Below are 13,834 nucleotides of genomic sequence, written 5' to 3' on the forward strand. Positions count from 1 at the left end.
CTCCCCGACTGGACGACACTTGGTTTGGTCGGAGGCGGAGTGATGTTCGCTTCTGACTTGGGCTCCACTCCATCCGTAGGCTGGGCGATGTCCTCCTGGCCTACGCCTTCAGCTACGTTCATGCAGTGGGCATCCATCACCCACTGCACAGATACTTGCTCGGCCACCAACTAGGCATGTGGCAGCAAGCTTTCCTCGAGCGCATGGATGGCCTTCGGGCTCTAGCCGTCGGCATACCTGTTGTGGATGGTGGCGAAGTCTAGGTCTGGGTGGTGCATCACCACCGAAGTTAGCACCCCTGATGTCCCGTAGAACATCCCGTCGGTGATGAGTGCCCGCACTTCATCCGGGATCTCCACCAGTCGGACAACAGGTGTGCTAGTGCTCGGCACCGACCCAAAGACCTCCGAGATGATGACCTAGGCAACGTTGCGTAGCTGGTCGAGCTCCTCTTCGAGAGCACATCACTCTTCAAAGGACTTGGCTAGTGCCTCTGCATTCTAGCTAATCGTCGCCCTGGCCGTCTCTAGGTCCTGCTCCAGTGACCCAACCTTTCTGCCCAGTTCTGGAAGAAGGATGACGAGCTTAGAAGCAAATTAAAGGAAAAACCAAGACATCAACCAAAAGCAAAAAAGGTATGTACCGAGGTGGGTGTTCTCGAGGATGGAGAGTCCTTCCTCCTACCGAGTCACCTACTCACGCAGCCGAGCATTTGCCTCCTCCATCATGAGCACCCAGCCTTGGAGCGCAAGCACTTCCTGGCCAACCTCTGACCGGGCCTTCCGCTCTAACTCTAGGGCCTTCTGCTCTAACTCTAGGACCTCTAGGGAACCCTACAATGCTGCCTTGATCTCCACCAAGGACTTCTACAGTGCTACCTTGGTCTCTACCTGGCGGACCATCGCCGCGTCAAGCCCCCGCTCGGTGGCAGTCGCCCGCTCCACCGCGAGCAGTTCCACCGCCCGTGCCTCAGTCGCCTCTGCCGCCCAGTCTTGGGACTCATGACAGGTGGACTCCAGCTCGTGCTTGAGCTCAACGACCTGCCGTGACACCACAGCTTCCCGCTCCATCCGGGCGTGCTCCATCAGGAGGAAACGGGACTTGTGACTCGACATCTCCTCCAGACCCTGTAAAACGAGAAGCAAGCATGTTGAGGCAACTGATGAAAGACCAAGGAGTCAAGGACAAACGCAGAAAACTCACCTCTATGATGTGGGGCAGGTCAACTATGATCGCCTGCTGGATGGACTTGACCCACTCCTAGGCCTCCTCTAGCTTCACCCTGGTTTGGGCGAGATCGGACTCCATCGCAAGTCCTCTCCCCCCAAGCATGTCCTAGAGCTGATCCTACTGCTCATCCCGAAGGATGAACTGAACCTTCCTTGGGTCCTTAGGACAGGGCCACACTAGGTCGGTTGGCCCTAGCCCGCTGGAAGGCCTAGCCGACTTTTGGACCACCACTAGCTCCTACGACGGCACCGATGGCTCCACCCTATCACCTGCTTTGCCGCCGGAGGAGACCTCCACCACCTCGATTTCATAGCCCGCCGGTGTATGTTCCACCTCTAGCCTCGCCACACCCCCCCTCGACACCTCTGGCTCTGACTGAGAGGGTGAGCCGTGTGGCCCTCTGCTCGGTGAGGCAGGGAGCCAAGTCTCCCTCTCCTCTTCCGCCATAGCCGGTGGGGGAGGGACCACTAGGGTCACCTCCGACCCAGCCTTGCCATTCTCATCGGGATCACCGCCAACACTGACACCACCGGTGTCACTATACTTGTGGCCAACTAGGAAGGCACCACCCCCGGAGGGGAAGGACGCACCGCCACCGGCCTGCTCTCCCTGCCACTCATCGCGGCTCGGTGTAGGCTGGGCATCCACTACACCCGCATGGGAGCTGAGGCGATGCTCGACCCCATTAGCATCTGGCCCCTTTCAAAAGGAACTGGTCAGTTGCTCAAAAAACTCAAACTATGAGATCGAAAAGAAACAAAGAAAGCATATCAGGATGTAAGCGATAGGGCTCTGAAGCCTCGACCTACCGGCAACCGGCCCACTGGACGAAGGCCGCTCGTAGGCTATGAGCCACGCCCCCTCATCTTGACCAGGGGGACTCAAACCAATTGGTTCCCAATTGGCCCATGAGTCACCGTGACCGCTGGCTCGAGGCACGCCGACCGGAGCAGCTAGCGGGGTGCCCTCCATTGCGGGTCACGCACCGATGCCGGCCCCGAAGATGCATGGGTGCGAGACCCCTCCTTCGACCACCTGGCCTACTCCGCCATGTCTGGAGCAGGTGGGGACAAGGTTGGTGATGCCTCTGAAGGGAGCAGCGACCGCGTTTGCTTTACCTCTCGCTCGCCGACGGTGTTCGAGCTTGTGGCGCGCTTCCTTAGCGCAGGAGCATCGCCACACCTCTCTGTGTCCCACCCACCACTGGTAGACACAGCCGTAGGCTTGCAACACTCTACCAAAGTCACAGCGACGCTCCGGCCTCCACCATCCTCGGAAGAGCTCGGGGCATCCCCCACCTCTGTGGGGTCCTCTGACTCAAGCTCCGCCTCCATATTGCTCCTACTTTTGCCTGCCCAGACTCATCGAGCGATCTCCACCTACCTTCCATGTTTTCTCTGAGCCTTCTTAGCCCTCTTCTTCTTCTTCTCGACCGCCGCCTCCTTCAGGGTGGCTTGCCGAGCCATTCCCTCTGGCCCCTTTGGAAGATGAGCCGAGACTTATAAACTCTGAGTCCCTATGAAACAGATGACTCAAGCAAAAGGGGAAAAGTACATGAGTAAGGAGAGGGGAGCATACCAGATTGGACACCTTTGTTGCGTGAAGAGGTCCGCGCTTTCCATCAAGTGTCTCTTTGGCCCTCAGTTGCAGCACCCGATCAAGTCGACTCCAGACCTCGTCTGTCGCCAACTCCTCTAGCGACGCGTGGTCGAGGTCTGTCGGGCCGGTGTACATCCACATCGGCCGTGTCCTTTCCGCCAGTAGGGCAACCCGATGGCGGAAGAAGGTGTGGAACACCTGCACCCCATCAAGGTCGTGCCGCATCAGCTTCTAGAGCTCTGCCCCAATAATCTCTAGCTTCTTATTCTACCGGCTGGTGAGGCCCCATGACCAGCTCTCCTGCCTCTCCGTCCTCCTATCGGTGAAAGGCGGGAATGGCGCCTCTGCTAGGTTCCTAATGTAGAACCATTCCCCATGCCACCCCCGATTAGAATCGTAGGGGGTGTACATGGGGTACGAGCCCGACGAGCTTGACTTCTTCTATAGGGCGAAGCCACCGCCCGGCGTGGTCCTGGCTGGCTTCCCCTCTAACAAAGCTTGCCCAGTGAAGATTCACCGAAAGAAGTCCACGTGCGGCTCCATCCTGAGGAAGGCCTCGAACACGGTGACAAATCCGGCGATGTGCAACACCCCAGTCAGATTGAGGTGCTACAGCTCCAGGCACCACTCATTAAGGAGCCCGTGCAGGAACCAGTGCACATTGTATCCTAACCCGTGCTCATGGAAGGTGAGGAAGGAGACAACCTCACTGGCCCATAGTTGTGGGAAATCCTCCCCCGTAGGAGCCCTCTAGTGCGCCACCTCCTTTGGTGGTAGCACCCCCTTCTCAGCGAAGGCGGCCAGCACCGACTCGTTCACAATAGATGACCTCTAGCTCAACATTGTGCTCTGGATTCATGAGCGGATCTATGAGTTTCTCCTCTCCCTCGCTCTCCCTTTTTTCCTTGAAACCGCCATGACACACGAGTGCTCTTAGCAAGAAGGAAGAAGGAGGAAAGGCGACAGTTGGGGAATAGGTGAAGGAACAGGATGAAAGCCCTCTCTCTTCCCCTATTTAAAGAGGAGGCACATTAGTTGAGGAAAGGTGAAAGATTGGGGCAAGAAACCCTCTCCCTTCCCCCATTCAATGCCGATGGGATACGATGGGACATGCCCTGACCGATAGAACGCACCCTGCTCGATGAGACAGCGCCTGGTTAGATGGGATGTGGCCTGGATATGGCCCACCACCACCACACGCCGGGCATAGGAAATAAGGCACAACAGTGCACAGGCGGCCCTCTGCCTTCCCAGGCAAGACTTGGAAGGGCCCAACAATGGGATCTCCACCTAGAAGAGACCAACGGGCTTCCTGAGTTGATCGGACGCCTCAGGCGAACACTGAGAGATAGGTAAGGAGCAGAGGGATGCCCCATGTGGGCCACGCCGACTCCATCACGAATGACGAGCATGGATCCCATTCAGACATATCTGATAAAAAGCACTCCAAGGCCTATCACTCGAGTCATCAAGGTAATAATACCAACCCCCACTATTTCTTTATATGATCATTCATTCATCTGCTGTCATTCATACATTCATACACGCATTCACACATTCATTTATACAAATTATTCATTCATCCAATACATCCAAAGCATCGCATATGCAGTCAAAAGCATCACAATGCTCTGTGTTGCATCACAAAGCGGTAGTTGCCTCATTCAACATGAGCAATGACCGCCTGAGGTTCGAAGGCCAGCCCACGAAGGGCTCAAGGCCGCCTCACATCAAATAGAGCTAGGGGAGAAAACATAGATGAGCCCCTGCAGCCCTTGCCCAGTTTGCTTTGTCACAGAACCGACCAATTTATAAGAGTACAAGTACAATGGTAGCCCACAAGCGGTCGTACTATCATACTTGAACCCATATAAACCCGGTAGTCCGTCGAGTACCACGATGGGTCTCGATAAACGATTACAACAACCAAGATCGTACATGATTCAACATACATGCCACATATTACATAAAGTTCACAGATACATTTCATCATCAGAGTATGAATAAAAGTTATTACAAACCAAGTTTGATAGATAAAGCGGAAGCAAATAAGTTCGAAAATAAAGTTTCCAACATAGTTTGATACAGTGCCAAGTAGGATCACGGTCCACAAAAGCAAAGACAGGGATTAATAAAGAAGCATGCCCAAGGCTTACTCCTCATCCATGGCGGGATAGAAACAACTCTTGCAATAACCATGATACACAGTGCCATCTGCAACAGTGGGAAATAAAACCCTGAGTATGAGAAGGTACTCAGCTAGACTTACCCATCATAAACCAGAAATAAAATGGCTCCAAGGATTATGCAAGGCTGTATAAGTGGAGATAGCTTGACAACATTTTGCATAAAGGCAATTAACTTAGTCGTACAATTCGGATTCCTTTATCAAGTTAATTATAACTATCAATTTCTAGATTAGCAACTATCATGTGCCAAACATGTGGTATATCATTTAAAAGCATACAATAGTAACCATAGCAGGTATTGTACTTCCATATTCATTCGAACCATCATGTTCCATAACATAGTTACTACGATGTTGGGACTAGCCAAGTTTCTCACTATCCAGGAGAGACGGCGATTCGAATCGATTTCAACCAGCTGGGAATTTATTCCTAACACAAACCCAGGCATACCGCGCAAAGGCAGCCTTAGGTCACCTTTGGTATAACTCAGGTCCACATTTCGCGGGTCCGTACCACGCCGCACAGTCTGGGACACCAGATGCCAGGATGTTCAGGCCTAGCCTGCCCTTGGACTCAGTCTGATCATCCCCCGGAAGGAGCGCACAACAGAACGGGTCCCGGCCTGAGTTGAATTACTCAGCTTCATGGTCAGAACGAGTTATCCGGCCAGCTAAGTGAGAGGCATGCGTTCAATCTTGTCAGAAGCGCCAACAATGGTATGGTCCTTAATCGACACAGACGGGGATAGATCCACACCCAAGACCTCCATGTCTTGTTGCTTCTCTATCGACATCCCGCCCGGTCTCGATTTTCTTTTACCCCATGGTTCTGTTCCACGATAGCAAATATAGCCAACCATGCTCCGGTATCCACCTATATCTTGTAGGTGACAGGACATCACCTGACTTCTACCGGTCTAAGCATGGCTAAGCATATATTCGATCCTGGACCTATACCGGTTAAAGGTGTAATATCTGGACAAGGAATTTATATGCATCAAGTGGTTCCATTCAACTCTTATAACCTAATGCATCAATCATAAATACTCAAGTAATCATTTATAAAATACTGGGAGACTTAGAATGCTCCGGGGCTTGCCTCGCAGAAAGGAAGTGGGGCAGTGGTCAGGACACTCCGGAAGCTCTTCAGGATTCTGCTCCACGCCTTCGGGAGCTGTGACTTGAGGATTCTCCTGCTGGTCCCCTTCCTCTACTTCGTTGAATTCTAGCAATGTTATTTCTTCCTCCGATCCTAGATGCATGAATATGGTATAAGATATCGTGAATGCATATATGTTAACAAGTGCATCATGTTCTACTGAGTAGGTGCATATCTCTTCTTGATTAAGCAATTAACTACTTTAACAATGCATCTACTACTTCACAAACAGCAGCTACTTATTTTACTCATAACTGGAGTTCTAATTATCCAAAATGTAGTGATCCTAGACTTTATGGAAAGCTTATAAAATTACCTACAACTTTGTTATTAACTATTTTTACAGCAAACATCCTTTTTAACATGCAATTTATCCAACTCCAGAATCTGTCCGGAAGCCTTCCAATTTGCATTACACAGTAACAATACTTCTATTCCATGTAATCATTCAAAGTTTGACAACACAAAGTCTACCAACAGTTTAAGCATACAAAATACATCCAAGAAAATATAATGGTGAAGCTCAAACTATTTCTTTATATGCCTTTATTATTTTATTTGGATACATAGGTTAAATAATAAATGTATATCAAATGTGCATAAAAAATTCTTAAAAATTTACAGTGCCTTACTATTGCTACCAAAAGACTACTGCAAAAGTTTCATGCCATTTTATACAGTAAAACATTCTATACAAAAAGGACAAGGCAGAAATGCTTACAATAGCAAAAATAGAAAACCCTATTTAAAAGTGTCAAGCAACAGATTTCCTATTTTTCTTAGCATCCTTATGGTACTAGGATATCCCCCAACAAATTTCATGAATAATGAATTCATAAATAATTTATAAAAATTCATACAAGGATTCACTATTTATAAAAGAAAAATCTATAACTACAAATCTACACATTCACTGATCCTCAAATTTTTACCAGAGCTCATATAAGTTAATACTAGCTTACCACAAAAATTTCATAATTTTTGGAGCACAGGAACTCTAGATATAAAATAAACAAGTTTGCATGCATTCAAAAACACATTTCAAATCTCCATTTAAATCTCCCAAAATTTCTATTGTAAATGTCAAGAATATATTTTTCTTAAATACTACACTTCCTAAGGAACACTACACAATTTATTGCACAATTTTTGAAGCTACCAAACTGGAGATATAAAAATTACAAAACAATTCAAAATCTGGAATATTTGAACTAGCCTATACTCTCACTGCCGTTGACTGGTGGGACCCGTTGGTCAGAGGACCCATGCGTCAGTGAGACAAGAACAGAGTCGCTACGCGCCGAGCCATTCCCTCTGGCCCCTTTGGAAGATGAGCCGAGACTTATAAACTCTGAGTCCCTATGAAACAGATGACTCAAGCAAAAGGGGAAAAGTACATGAGTAAGGAGAGGGGAGCATACCAGATTGGACACCTTTGTTGCGTGAAGAGGTCCGCGCTTTCCATCAAGTGTCTCTTTGGCCCTCAGTTGCAGCACCCGATCAAGTCGACTCCAGACCTCGTCTGTCGCCAACTCCTCTAGCGACGCGTGGTCGAGGTCTGTCGGGCCGGTGTACATCCACATCGGCCGTGTCCTTTCCGCCAGTAGGGCAACCCGATGGCGGAAGAAGGTGTGGAACACCTGCACCCCATCAAGGTCGTGCCGCATCAGCTTCTAGAGCTCTGCCCCAATAATCTCTAGCTTCTTATTCTACCGGCTGGTGAGGCCCCATGACCAGCTCTCCTGCCTCTCCGTCCTCCTATCGGTGAAAGGCGGGAATGGCGCCTCTGCTAGGTTCCTAATGTAGAACCATTCCCCATGCCACCCCCGATTAGAATCGTAGGGGGTGTACATGGGGTACGAGCCCGACGAGCTTGACTTCTTCTATAGGGCGAAGCCACCGCCCGGCGTGGTCCTGGCTGGCTTCCCCTCTAACAAAGCTTGCCCAGTGAAGATTCACCGAAAGAAGTCCACGTGCGGCTCCATCCTGAGGAAGGCCTCGAACACGGTGACAAATCCGGCGATGTGCAACACCCCAGTCAGATTGAGGTGCTACAGCTCCAGGCACCACTCATTAAGGAGCCCGTGCAGGAACCAGTGCACATTGTATCCTAACCCGTGCTCATGGAAGGTGAGGAAGGAGACAACCTCACTGGCCCATAGTTGTGGGAAATCCTCCCCCGTAGGAGCCCTCTAGTGCGCCACCTCCTTTGGTGGTAGCACCCCCTTCTCAGCGAAGGCGGCCAGCACCGACTCGTTCACAATAGATGACCTCTAGCTCAACATTGTGCTCTGGATTCATGAGCGGATCTATGAGTTTCTCCTCTCCCTCGCTCTCCCTTTTTTCCTTGAAACCGCCATGACACACGAGTGCTCTTAGCAAGAAGGAAGAAGGAGGAAAGGCGACAGTTGGGGAATAGGTGAAGGAACAGGATGAAAGCCCTCTCTCTTCCCCTATTTAAAGAGGAGGCACATTAGTTGAGGAAAGGTGAAAGATTGGGGCAAGAAACCCTCTCCCTTCCCCCATTCAATGCCGATGGGATACGATGGGACATGCCCTGACCGATAGAACGCACCCTGCTCGATGAGACAGCGCCTGGTTAGATGGGATGTGGCCTGGATATGGCCCACCACCACCACACGCCGGGCATAGGAAATAAGGCACAACAGTGCACAGGCGGCCCTCTGCCTTCCCAGGCAAGACTTGGAAGGGCCCAACAATGGGATCTCCACCTAGAAGAGACCAACGGGCTTCCTGAGTTGATCGGACGCCTCAGGCGAACACTGAGAGATAGGTAAGGAGCAGAGGGATGCCCCATGTGGGCCACGCCGACTCCATCACGAATGACGAGCATGGATCCCATTCAGACATATCTGATAAAAAGCACTCCAAGGCCTATCACTCGAGTCATCAAGGTAATAATACCAACCCCCACTATTTCTTTATATGATCATTCATTCATCTGCTGTCATTCATACATTCATACACGCATTCACACATTCATTTATACAAATTATTCATTCATCCAATACATCCAAAGCATCGCATATGCAGTCAAAAGCATCACAATGCTCTGTGTTGCATCACAAAGCGGTAGTTGCCTCATTCAACATGAGCAATGACCGCCTGAGGTTCGAAGGCCAGCCCACGAAGGGCTCAAGGCCGCCTCACATCAAATAGAGCTAGGGGAGAAAACATAGATGAGCCCCTGCAGCCCTTGCCCAGTTTGCTTTGTCACAGAACCGACCAATTTATAAGAGTACAAGTACAATGGTAGCCCACAAGCGGTCGTACTATCATACTTGAACCCATATAAACCCGGTAGTCCGTCGAGTACCACGATGGGTCTCGATAAACGATTACAACAACCAAGATCGTACATGATTCAACATACATGCCACATATTACATAAAGTTCACAGATACATTTCATCATCAGAGTATGAATAAAAGTTATTACAAACCAAGTTTGATAGATAAAGCGGAAGCAAATAAGTTCGAAAATAAAGTTTCCAACATAGTTTGATACAGTGCCAAGTAGGATCACGGTCCACAAAAGCAAAGACAGGGATTAATAAAGAAGCATGCCCAAGGCTTACTCCTCATCCATGGCGGGATAGAAACAACTCTTGCAATAACCATGATACACAGTGCCATCTGCAACAGTGGGAAATAAAACCCTGAGTATGAGAAGGTACTCAGCTAGACTTACCCATCATAAACCAGAAATAAAATGGCTCCAAGGATTATGCAAGGCTGTATAAGTGGAGATAGCTTGACAACATTTTGCATAAAGGCAATTAACTTAGTCGTACAATTCGGATTCCTTTATCAAGTTAATTATAACTATCAATTTCTAGATTAGCAACTATCATGTGCCAAACATGTGGTATATCATTTAAAAGCATACAATAGTAACCATAGCAGGTATTGTACTTCCATATTCATTCGAACCATCATGTTCCATAACATAGTTACTACGATGTTGGGACTAGCCAAGTTTCTCACTATCCAGGAGAGACGGCGATTCGAATCGATTTCAACCAGCTGGGAATTTATTCCTAACACAAACCCAGGCATACCGCGCAAAGGCAGCCTTAGGTCACCTTTGGTATAACTCAGGTCCACATTTCGCGGGTCCGTACCACGCCGCACAGTCTGGGACACCAGATGCCAGGATGTTCAGGCCTAGCCTGCCCTTGGACTCAGTCTGATCATCCCCCGGAAGGAGCGCACAACAGAACGGGTCCCGGCCTGAGTTGAATTACTCAGCTTCATGGTCAGAACGAGTTATCCGGCCAGCTAAGTGAGAGGCATGCGTTCAATCTTGTCAGAAGCGCCAACAATGGTATGGTCCTTAATCGACACAGACGGGGATAGATCCACACCCAAGACCTCCATGTCTTGTTGCTTCTCTATCGACATCCCGCCCGGTCTCGATTTTCTTTTACCCCATGGTTCTGTTCCACGATAGCAAATATAGCCAACCATGCTCCGGTATCCACCTATATCTTGTAGGTGACAGGACATCACCTGACTTCTACCGGTCTAAGCATGGCTAAGCATATATTCGATCCTGGACCTATACCGGTTAAAGGTGTAATATCTGGACAAGGAATTTATATGCATCAAGTGGTTCCATTCAACTCTTATAACCTAATGCATCAATCATAAATACTCAAGTAATCATTTATAAAATACTGGGAGACTTAGAATGCTCCGGGGCTTGCCTCGCAGAAAGGAAGTGGGGCAGTGGTCAGGACACTCCGGAAGCTCTTCAGGATTCTGCTCCACGCCTTCGGGAGCTGTGACTTGAGGATTCTCCTGCTGGTCCCCTTCCTCTACTTCGTTGAATTCTAGCAATGTTATTTCTTCCTCCGATCCTAGATGCATGAATATGGTATAAGATATCGTGAATGCATATATGTTAACAAGTGCATCATGTTCTACTGAGTAGGTGCATATCTCTTCTTGATTAAGCAATTAACTACTTTAACAATGCATCTACTACTTCACAAACAGCAGCTACTTATTTTACTCATAACTGGAGTTCTAATTATCCAAAATGTAGTGATCCTAGACTTTATGGAAAGCTTATAAAATTACCTACAACTTTGTTATTAACTATTTTTACAGCAAACATCCTTTTTAACATGCAATTTATCCAACTCCAGAATCTGTCCGGAAGCCTTCCAATTTGCATTACACAGTAACAATACTTCTATTCCATGTAATCATTCAAAGTTTGACAACACAAAGTCTACCAACAGTTTAAGCATACAAAATACATCCAAGAAAATATAATGGTGAAGCTCAAACTATTTCTTTATATGCCTTTATTATTTTATTTGGATACATAGGTTAAATAATAAATGTATATCAAATGTGCATAAAAAATTCTTAAAAATTTACAGTGCCTTACTATTGCTACCAAAAGACTACTGCAAAAGTTTCATGCCATTTTATACAGTAAAACATTCTATACAAAAAGGACAAGGCAGAAATGCTTACAATAGCAAAAATAGAAAACCCTATTTAAAAGTGTCAAGCAACAGATTTCCTATTTTTCTTAGCATCCTTATGGTACTAGGATATCCCCCAACAAATTTCATGAATAATGAATTCATAAATAATTTATAAAAATTCATACAAGGATTCACTATTTATAAAAGAAAAATCTATAACTACAAATCTACACATTCACTGATCCTCAAATTTTTACCAGAGCTCATATAAGTTAATACTAGCTTACCACAAAAATTTCATAATTTTTGGAGCACAGGAACTCTAGATATAAAATAAACAAGTTTGCATGCATTCAAAAACACATTTCAAATCTCCATTTAAATCTCCCAAAATTTCTATTGTAAATGTCAAGAATATATTTTTCTTAAATACTACACTTCCTAAGGAACACTACACAATTTATTGCACAATTTTTGAAGCTACCAAACTGGAGATATAAAAATTACAAAACAATTCAAAATCTGGAATATTTGAACTAGCCTATACTCTCACTGCCGTTGACTGGTGGGACCCGTTGGTCAGAGGACCCATGCGTCAGTGAGACAAGAACAGAGTCGCTACGCTGCGCTACAGTGGCGCGGCCAAAGCTCGCCGATGGCGAACTCGTCGGCGGTGACATCTTCACTACGTGATCTACTCAACCTCGCGCACACAATGCACTAGTTGGTGGGACCTCTTGTCGGGGCTAGCGACTACGGCGGCGTCAATGGCGGGGAGGAGGTGTGGGTCGACGGCGTTACGCCGGTGGAAGCTACGGCGACTCGACCTAGAGCTCGGACGAGCATAACTGAGCTACGGCAAACCTATCTAGCGCTCTAGCGTGGCCTATAGTGGTCGGGTTGGGTCTGACCACAGCGACGGAGGTGATGGCGGAGCTCCGGTGAGGCTATGCGCGGGGCTGGAGCTTACCGAGCTCAATCAGTGGGCACAGGCTGGCGTAGGGAGTCGCTAGGATGGTGGTGGTGCTGTTGCAGTGATGGAGAAGCGGGTAGGCAAGCCAGTGACTAGCACGGCGATGGTGGCGAGCGGCGCTGCTGCTGCGGGCGTTGCCAGCGACGAAGGAGAGCCGGGAAATGTGAAATGGAGGCGCGGACAAGAGCGGGCGGGTGCGGGCGATGTTAAGGCGTGCACGGGCCTACCTTGGCCACACGCGGTGAGGCTCCGACGACGCGTGGCGTCCGCTGGCCACCACACGGTGCGCGGACTCTGCTCCGGTCGGCCACCGAACGGCGTCGATCAGTCGATTCAGTGCATCAAGCCGAGCGTGACGACGCATTTTGGCGCGATGAAAACTTCATGACCGTGGACTTTCAGCGAAAATTTTGTACATCAAAGTTGAAGCCTAATGTACCAGCTACAACTCTTGTTCAGTGAACTCGTGCTAATTCACAACCAAAACGGAGTAAAATCATGACCAAGGTCGGCCTGTCAGGCTGTCAGTCGATATGACTTAGGAAAATTTCATAAGTGTTGAAATGTTGATTTTACTGATTTTTGTGATCCATTTTCACACATGTTAGGAGCTGAATCAGTTAATGACCCAAAAGTAAAAGTTGTTCCTTATAGCAAATACAACTTTGCTTTAGTGATCTCCTCCATGCAAGGTCTCTAACACCTAGTTCAAATTTGGTCAAACATGTCACATTTAAATGATGATACACTTCAAACTATGGGTTAATGTCCTATTTACCCGTAACCATGAATATCAAAGTTGTTCATAATGATACTCTAAACATGTTTAAGCAATTTGCAAGGTCATTCAATCATTTCATGTATTAGTCACTCATAGAGCTATTTAAAGTAATCACATGAAACATGACTTAAGGCTTGATCATGGGAAGTGACATTCATGAACCATGTTCCATTTGCTAACCTATGTATTGCCAATATATTTTTGTGACTCATATCAACCATCTACATGTATACACCCATGATCATATGCATATACACATGGAGACATGAAATAATGAGAAAAGTTGCATATGTTCAAAGAAACATGCGATAACAAGCAAATGTTGCAGATGTTTCAATCAAATGTTTCAATTGTAAATGCTTGTTTATGAATGCTTGATGATCATGCTCATGTTATGCAAGTCAAGTTATGCAAGGCTAACACCCGAGGTGTTACATGCT

The sequence above is a fragment of the Miscanthus floridulus genome, chromosome 2 (genome assembly GCF_019320115.1).
Source record: "Miscanthus floridulus cultivar M001 chromosome 2, ASM1932011v1, whole genome shotgun sequence".
Lineage (NCBI taxonomy): Eukaryota > Viridiplantae > Streptophyta > Magnoliopsida > Poales > Poaceae > Miscanthus > Miscanthus floridulus.